The sequence below is a fragment of the Miscanthus floridulus genome, chromosome 18 (assembly GCF_019320115.1).
Source record: "Miscanthus floridulus cultivar M001 chromosome 18, ASM1932011v1, whole genome shotgun sequence".
NCBI classification, from domain to species: domain Eukaryota; kingdom Viridiplantae; phylum Streptophyta; class Magnoliopsida; order Poales; family Poaceae; genus Miscanthus; species Miscanthus floridulus.
In genome coordinates, this window is record NC_089597.1 from 95,163,955 (window position 1) to 95,173,066 (window position 9,112).

Sequence of the window (9,112 nt, forward strand, 5' to 3'; positions counted from 1 at the left end):
TTATGCACATAAGTATGGAATAATTGTAGGAGAACATGCACATTTGATTTTAGAATTAAAAATACCACTTGAAAGATGACATCACATGAATATGAGAATTATTTTTGAAAGTGATATTCGAGAGATATTATCTACAATTTGGACTTTGTCACATATTAGATGAATAATTGTAAAATAAGCTATGTGCCATGCTCCTAAACAATTTAAACCATGTAGCTTTGCTCCAAGGGTTAAGAGTGAAACCGAGCAAGCCTACCATAAGATATACATAGTGTATGCAAGACAAAAGATTAAACATGCAAATGCAAACCTAGGCATGAAAAGAAACTAGATGCTAATTGAAATTGTAAGAAACTAAATCTAGTTACATAACATGGGAAGGGGAATTTGGGTCTATAGTATTCACTAACCCACTTGGCAATTACCTTGTCTATAATCATGCACCCCATGAAATGCACCAATTCTTTGCCAAGTCTCCAAATTCCTCTAAGTCCATCAGACTTCTCACTTCCCTTTCAGGATCCAAACCTTCTTGGTGCTCTTCATGTTGAAAATGATCTCCTTTGGCACCCAAATGCGTTTGGCCCCATTGTTGGCTTGCTTGTTCACCTTAATAGCCACCACCTTGTCATTTTTCTTCTTCTTCAAGAGATAAGGTGTGGAGGCCTTTTTGTCCATCTTGTTGGTGTAGGTGTTGGAGAGCTTGTTTGTTTCCTTTTTGTTTTTATCTTTCTTCTTAGCTCCTCTCCCATTCTTCACCTTGCACTCATAGGACTTGTGGCCTCCCTTGTGGCACACGTAGTAAATCATGGTTTGTCCTTCATCAAGCTTCTTCACTCCCTTAATGGTGTTATCTTAATGAAGTTGGGCTTGTTCCATTTTGCCTTTTACTTGAGTCAATTCCTTGGTAAGGCAAGCTACTTCTTGCTTGAGTTGCTCATTCTCCATTGCGAGCTCTTGTGTGCATGTATCTACAACAACTTTCTCAACACAAATTTGGTTGCACAAGGGTGAGTCTAAACATAAATCATTGCAAGAAGTAGAAACATCCTTTTTAGGCATGTCAAAGATAGAACTTTTCTTTTTAGGTGCCTTGGTGAGGGTTGTACCGACGGCTTCAAGATTAGCAACTTTATTAGTTAGCTCATCACAATGTTTGCACATGGTTTCATATAAACTTTTATAAGCATCTTGTGAGCTAGCTAACTTTTCTTTAATTTTTTATTTTTCTTTACAAGTTGATCATCATTGATTGAGCATGCATTTATTGTTGCACTAGCCTCAAGTTGCTCAATTTTAGTAGATAGTTCAATATTGAGATTAGCAAATGTCTCATATTGTTCAAGCAAGGTTTTATATGTTTCTTGTGAACTATCTAGCTTTTCTTGCTTCTTTTGTTGGCTAGTGCAAGCCTTAGCATATTTAAGATTTTTTGCACAAGTTCATTAAGAGAAGGCATTTCATCATCACTGTCACTCTCACTACAGGATGAGCTTTCGTTACCTCATGCCATAAGGCACACACGAGAAGAGCTTGATGATGAGTGCTTGTGGCCTCGCCTCTTGTGATAGTCTTCTTCTTCACTTGAAGAATCATCCCATGCCCTTATTGATGTGAGGGCTTTGTCCTTGTACGCATCTTTTCTTTATCTTAGGTGTGGGCTTGTTTGGACAAACTTCCACAAAGTGCCCCAACTCGCCGCATCCATAGCATCTTTCTTTTCTTTGCTCATTTCTTTGATTGGTGAAGATGAAATCATTGAATTTGGATGGACACACCCTTGACATTGAGCCTTTGGATCATCTTCTCCACCTTATTGATAAGTTTTATTGATTCTTCATCAAGGTCGGAGGTGAAGGAGGAAGTTGATCATCATCACTTGAATCTTCATATCATATCATTATCATCATTCTTCTTCATCTTCACTTGAGGAGCTTGAGCTTGAGCTTGTCTCAACTTGCTTGCCCTTCATCTTCTTTTTCTCACTATATGCTGAGAGCTTTGCCTTTGCTTGATGACGAGGCTTCTTCTTGACCTATCTTCCGTGACTATTTCAAATGCCACTATCTTGCCAATGACCTATGGCCGGGGTCATGGTGCTCAAGTCCTTCCATGTTATGAAGGATGGTGATGATGCTTGCATATTTCTTTTGTAGGTAGCACAGAGATGATCTTCCTCACGATGTCCATATCATCTAGCTTCATTAATCCTATTGAATAGAGCTCATTGATAATTAGATTCAAACAAGAATACATATCACGAACAAGCTTATCATCATTCACTTTAAAGGAATCATAATTTTGTTTAGCTAGACAATGTTTTTGCTCACGGACATTAGTTGTGCTGTCATGAAGCTCTTAGAGTTTTAACCAAATTTCATGTGTCGTATTTAAAGTCAACACTTGGTTAAACACATACATGCTAAAAGATTGAAACAAGCAAATTTTAGCTCTAGTATTGAAATGAATTTCGTTTTCTTCATTCTTTGTGGGTTTATCGGGATTCTTAAAGGGTTTCATCCCGTCACGAGTGACTCTCCAAACACCCAAATCTACCGTCTCAAGATGATAAGCCATTCTAGCTTTATAGTAAGGGAAGTTAGTGCCGTTAAAGTGTGGAGGCCTAGAGGTATTCATCCCAACCACTCTAAATAGCGTCGGCTCAACGACGGTGAAGCCAAAGATCCAAATTGAGCCAACCAGCTCTGATACCACTTGTAAGGGACCTAGATGCATAAGAGGGGGGGTGAATTAGGCAACTTAAAGATCTACTATAAACTATGGCCTCTTTTTTTATCCTTACCAAAAATCTATGCAAAAGATAAACTATCTAAATATGCAACTACGGTTTTGCTAGTGTATTGCTATCTCTACCACAAAAGAAGTTATGCAAACAATGTAAATACGGAAGCTAAAGAGTAAGGTAGAGATTGCAAACTCCTGTCGACGACTCTGGTATTTTTATCGAGGTATCGAGAAGCGCGTAAGCTTCTCCCTAGTCCTCGTTGGAGCTCCTCGCAAGGAATCCCTCGCAAGGGCCAAGCTCCTGGTCGGGTAACGCCGTGGATAGCCCCAGACCTTCCCCACGCACAAGTGGATCTCCGGTGTGCCTTCCGACAAGCCTCTCCCGGACCGCTCACGCCGTCTTCACTATCAAGCTTTCAGCCGAACCGCCGCCGGCCGTTTTCCCTTTGGTACACGGTGGCAATCACACCACAAACACGGTTGGTGCGATCTCGCAAGACTACAAGCCCCTTCGATGTACAACAATGGTGCGCACAAGCACCGAGTGATAAGAGGTGTACAAACCTCACTAAACACTAGGCCTAAACCTAGAGCAAGCGCATAAGCGGTGGTCTAATCAACCTAAGCACTTCACAAAGCACTTACGCTAATCACCTAATGAATCACTAAGCACTATGCAAGTGAAAATCACTAAAATAGTGTATCAATACCCTTGGTATGTTTCCTCTGCTCTCCTACTCTCAAATGGCCGGTTGGAGGCATATTTATAGCCCCAAATGAGAGAACTAGTCGTTGGAATCAAAACCAACGTTTCTGCTAGTGACCGGACGCTGCTGACGTTCTGACCGGATGTGTCCGATCTTGTCGACCGTTGGAACGCGCGCGTTGATCGGACTCTGGGCCGAGTCCGGTCTCACTCGATCGGACGCATCCGGTCGTGCTGGCATTGCTCTAGAACCTTTCTGGACATGATCGGACGCTACTTCTTGGTGCGTCCGGTCATCCTGCCGTCGCGTCCAGTCACGCTGAAAACATTACCGTGACAAAAAACAGTGTCATTTGTGCGTCCGGTCACTATTTCGCTCAGCGTCCTGTCATAGCTACTGACGCCTGCTATTGCCGAGCAACTGATCGGACGCATCCGGTCCTCCTAGGGCAACGTCCGGTCACCTCTACCGAGCTTGTTTCTTCGCGATCTTGCGTCTGGCTTGGTTCCCATCTTCGTGCTTAGACTATGCTTGATATCTTAGGTCTTCTCTTATGGTGCTGATTGTGGGATCATCATGTCGCCTTCGTCCAAGTCACGTCTTGCACCCTATTGAACTACAAAATAATTACTTGTAAATTTATTAGTCTAATTTGGTTGTATTGGTCATCAAACACCAAAATCCAAAGTAAATGAGTCTAGGATCCATTTTCTTACACAAAGAACGGGAGGGAATGAAAGGAGTGTAAGTGACCACTGTATTACTACTAGACCCGGTTAAGAAAGAAGTCTATGAGGATATGGATATGATATGATTACTTCAGCAGTAAGGGTGTGTTTTTGGTACGAGAAATAGTGATCCATGGTCCTCACGCTCTTCATTTGATCTCTTTTATCTCCAACCACATTATCGCTCACAAGCTAATAATTGGTACACGCATGAGGAATTAAGTCATTCCACTAAAATCATGGAACAAACTCATCATGCAAGTTCTTTGGGGCCACCTTATTTAGGATTGGGTGATTGCTCAAACCAAACACCCTTATGTTTTTGGTACGAGAAATAGTGATCCATGGTCCTCACACTCCTCATTTGATCTCTTTGATCTCCAACCACATTATCGCTCACAAGCTAATAATTGATACACGCATGAGGAATTAAGTCATTCCACTAAAATCATGGAACAAACTCATCATGCAAGTTCTTTGGGGCCACCTTATTTAGGATTGGGTGATTGCTCAAACCAAACACCCTTATAAAACAATAACCATACATGTTCTGCATCAACTCCATTCTTTATAGAGAGAAACTCAGCTGGTAGGGGAAGACTATCCCCACAGTTTTTACAGAGATGCTAACACAAAGCAATATATGATTATTAAAGAATAGTATTATTACTCTATAAAGCTTCAAGCAATGGATGGGGCCACTCAGCAAATCTTAACAATATGCTAGAGCTTTAATCAATCAATAGAACCACTCAGCAAACCAGGCAACAACATTACATACCGTATCCTCAATGCCTTTTGATATCTACATGTATATTCTCTGAGGTTCTGCAACTATTGCTTTTTAAGACCTTTGAACAGATCACAGGATAGGTGCGCATGCAATCCTTCAAGCCTTCAAACCATCCACAAAAACGAATGCTATTCTTTCAGTCAGCATCTGCTTTGAGTGTCTACTGGTAACTGATATGTCAAGATGCAATTCTTAGCGCCTGTTTGGAAAGCAGGAATTTCATAGGAATTGCGCAAGGAATTTCATAGGAATCAGTTCATTTTCACAAGAAAAATGCAGGACAGGTAAAAATTCCCGCATTCCAAACAGGACCAAGAAAGAACAATGATTTGTCAATCTTGTTAGGCTGTCTGCTTGATGCACATCATCCCAAATGAAAAATAATAAACATTTAAGGTATCCAAGCTCGAGCTATAACCTGATTGTTAAAAATGGAAAACAAATCCCTATGAGCCTAGAAGTTTGCTACGATAGAGAACTGTCTTTCACATGGTTATTAGTTTGATATAGCATTTCGACTGCTAAAATAAAATATGTATAGTGAATGCTGGGTGAGGGTTCATTTAGAAAAAAGAAAAGTGAATTAGATAAACTGAATATAGTTTTCAGCAGGTATGAACCATTTTTAGAAAAAAAGAAAAACTGAGTACGGTTTTAAGCAGCAAAGCAGGACAGCATCAGAAGAGATTATTGCACGAGACAGGAACTCATGTGCATGATACTATTATTTGGATTTTCATTGTGAACTTGCCATTCCCCAACATTCTAACTTGCTCAGTTGTACCTTTACTACGGATGTGTTATGCTGTCATCAAGTCACTATGGCCCAAAAAGAATGAAAATACATAAAAGAACTGTAGCCCAATAGTGTAAAATCCAACCCCCAGCTCGAACCTTCTGCAAATAGAAATAACATGCTCAAGTCAGATTACCTTCGACTATTAGCATTCTGTGGCATCAAAATCAAATGTACACATGATATACATCACTGGAATTTAGGAAATAAAATGATTACAGAAACTAGGAACTTACGTAAGCTGGGATCATATTTATTAAATAATGACCCAAACTAAGCACGACTTCAGTGGAGACCACATACCACAGACAATTGTTGTGTCACAATAAAGCGCATGAGGCTGGTCATTCGAAAAAAGCGCAAGAGGCCAGAAATAAGATACCCACAGTTTTTGTACTAAGTTTCCATCCCAGTGTCTTAACTCTTAAGTTGCTTGCTGGGAAAGACTGGGGACTTGCTATATATACTTTTATAAAAGAGGTTATAAAAGCTGTTTCTGATCATTATGCTTTATTGAGTATCAACGCTAAATGCTCACTTCACGTCATTTTTGTTTTAAAACAATGGAAATAAGGGTGGGTATGCACATGCCAAATTATACAAGAACTGGGATTTCAGGAACCACACAAATTTCCAAACATGGATATCAGTTAAGTTCCATGTCCCTCAGTCTTTACCAAAACCTTCTCTCTTGTATTCTATAATATTCCAATACCGAACATGTTTGCACAATATCAAAAACCAAATTTATGGGCTAAAACCTAGAACATACTAGTGGCAGGAACATGTTGCTTCCACAGTAGCAATAAATCAATAATATTATAGATACCGGAAACTATATGTTGTTCAGTTAACTACCATCTTAACACGAACATCCCAAATTCCCGGTATCAAAATATGGCTCCACAGCTGGGCAGACTCATTTACATTTCAATCCAAGTCAACAGTCATCTAATGAGAATCAACAATAAATACGTTACAGAATCAGCAGCATAACCTAAAAGGGCAAGAATCCATTGCTTACCTTAATGGACAGCACGGATGAGGATGCAGAAGAAGGTAGTAGACCTGAGACACCGATGTCATATGAAATCCTTCCATCAGGAAGGAACAGCCCATAATGCCTCTCAGAGCCAGCTCCAGGCTTCTGATTCTCATTAAACAAGGCAAATATATATGCTTTGACTGGTCTCTTTGGCTTCAGAGGAGTTCCCGTCCTCAGAAATAGCCGTTTACGAAGATTGAAATTATATGTCCTTGCATTCTCAGATGAAGCTCCTGCTTCATTTTGATCCCCACTAGAAGCCCAGCCAGTCTCTGCCACCCGAACCTCCATGTCATCATAACCAGCAGCATGTAGAGCAGCGTAAGCTGCATCTATCTGAGCATCAAACATATTGTCATAGTGCAGGCTAGTATTCAGGTCAACTATTCCTTTGTTGGGTTTAAAGAGAGCATAATTGATATCAATATGTTCTGGATCACTTATGTAAGCCAAAAAGGGGTATGCGTTGACATAGAAAGGTGAGCCAATCATTGCAAAGAAGTCGAGGAGAGGTTTCATGTATGCCATGAGCTCTTCCTTGAACACACATGCGGAGGGTGGATAAGAAGTAGCAAAAACAGCTTCCGAATGAGGTGTGAAAAGCTCAATTTTACTCTCCAAGTGGAGCCTCTTGAGTCCATCATACACGTTCTTCACAGCATCGACAAGTGGCTGATACAAGCTTTGATCTTGGCCTCCCAGCACCTCATTTCCCACAGTGATCCCAACGATGCGCGTCTCAGGGAGATAAGGCTGCACATTTTGATTTAGCCAGTCCATCGAACGGCTTGTGTTTGCAGCCATATCCTTGACAAGCTCATTGGGGATTGCGATGACCAGATTGATCCCAGACCCTTTGAACGCATCGAGAACGCTGTGGTCTGCGTCGTATATCTTAACATTCCTTATCTTTGCTCTCCTCAGGAGCTCAACCACTTTATCAGGGGAAGGGATGTTGTTTGCTATTCGGCCGTAGTTTATCCCGTAACCGCCTACAAAAGCTTCAACGGCTAGCGGACCTAGTAACAACAAACACCACCAATCAAATTTCAGTATAACAAAAATAGGCATTTTTGTTACATGGTAACAGACATCTATTGCAATTGTCACCAATCGAAAGCGACAACGCTAAAACACTGAACTGAATATGTATCATTAAGGAAAATGTCAGTACCAGGTGGCGGGAACGCCAGGAGGCAGCAGCAAAGGAGCAGCAGCCGTCTGCGGCACCATCATCGCAGTCCGGAAATCGATCAGCGAGGAGCAGGAATCAAACAGGAGACTGCCACAGTTGGCACCAGCAGAGTCAGAGGGGCAGGCAAGCAGCGCCTTGCTGAGCACTTCGGTTCCGGGCCGGGGCGTGGCACCAGGGCGGCAAGTTCCATAGACGGACAGGGGCCCTCCAAGGCCGGGCACGGCGGGTGCTCTCCCCACGCCGCCGCCGCTTGTGCTGTCGCACGGGAGAGAATCAGCAGCGATGGAAAAGGAGAAACAGAATCCACAAGAACCTCGGATCCCTCGCTTCCACCGCAACCACAAACCAAACCACCAACAACGGCAACGCGAACCCGAAGGAAGGGTAGGTCAAGGAGGAATCTTGACTCCTGCGCCGCTTTCTTTAACACTCCGCCCAACAGCAGCAAGCAGCCAAGCAGCGAAGCAAGGCGGTGGAAGTATGCCTGGTGGAAAAGCGGGGAACTTTCTCCTGGCTAATCTCGCACGAGGGAGGGGGGTTAAGATGGTTTGCTTAGCGAGAAGGAGAGATCGATCGGGGGGGAAGGAGTGGGCGGACGAAGTAGATTGGCGAACCAACGAAGGGGGGACGCCGGTCGGGAGTGAAGGGGACGGAGCGGAGGACCTTGCCGCCGGGCCCGCCTTGCGCTCCGGACACGGAGCCGGCGGCGGGCGGCGGGTGCGACGGAGAGGGAAACCGCAACCGCTGCTCCGTCTCTCTCTCTCTCTCTCTCTCCTATGGACTATGGTGGTGGAAGGGGTTTCGCCGTTCCGGCTGGGGTTTGATTTTTGAAAACGCGGAGGGGAGGGGGAGGAAGCAGCTAAGCCGGGTGCGCAGCAGTAGGACAGGGGCAGGCGCCGTGGCGGTGCGGTGGTGTGGTGTGGTGTGGTGTGGTGCTCTGTGCGTGCGTGTCGTGGACCGGCGGTGGTGGGGACGAGCAGGGTGGCTTTTTTCCTTGGCCGTTTAGCGGATCGCCCCTTCAAAGTCTATAGATGTATCGACATATCGTGTACGTTGCCAACCCTTGGGTTTATTTTTATTTTATTTATCTTTTGAAACCATGC

General features: G+C 43.2%; 1 pseudogene; it reads right to left on the minus strand.

Annotated features, from left to right (window-relative positions):
• Positions 1-5,653: 5,653 nt before the first annotated feature.
• Positions 5,654-8,880, minus strand: LOC136521426 (glucan endo-1,3-beta-glucosidase 14-like; annotated as a pseudogene).
• Positions 8,881-9,112: the final 232 nt, after the last annotated feature.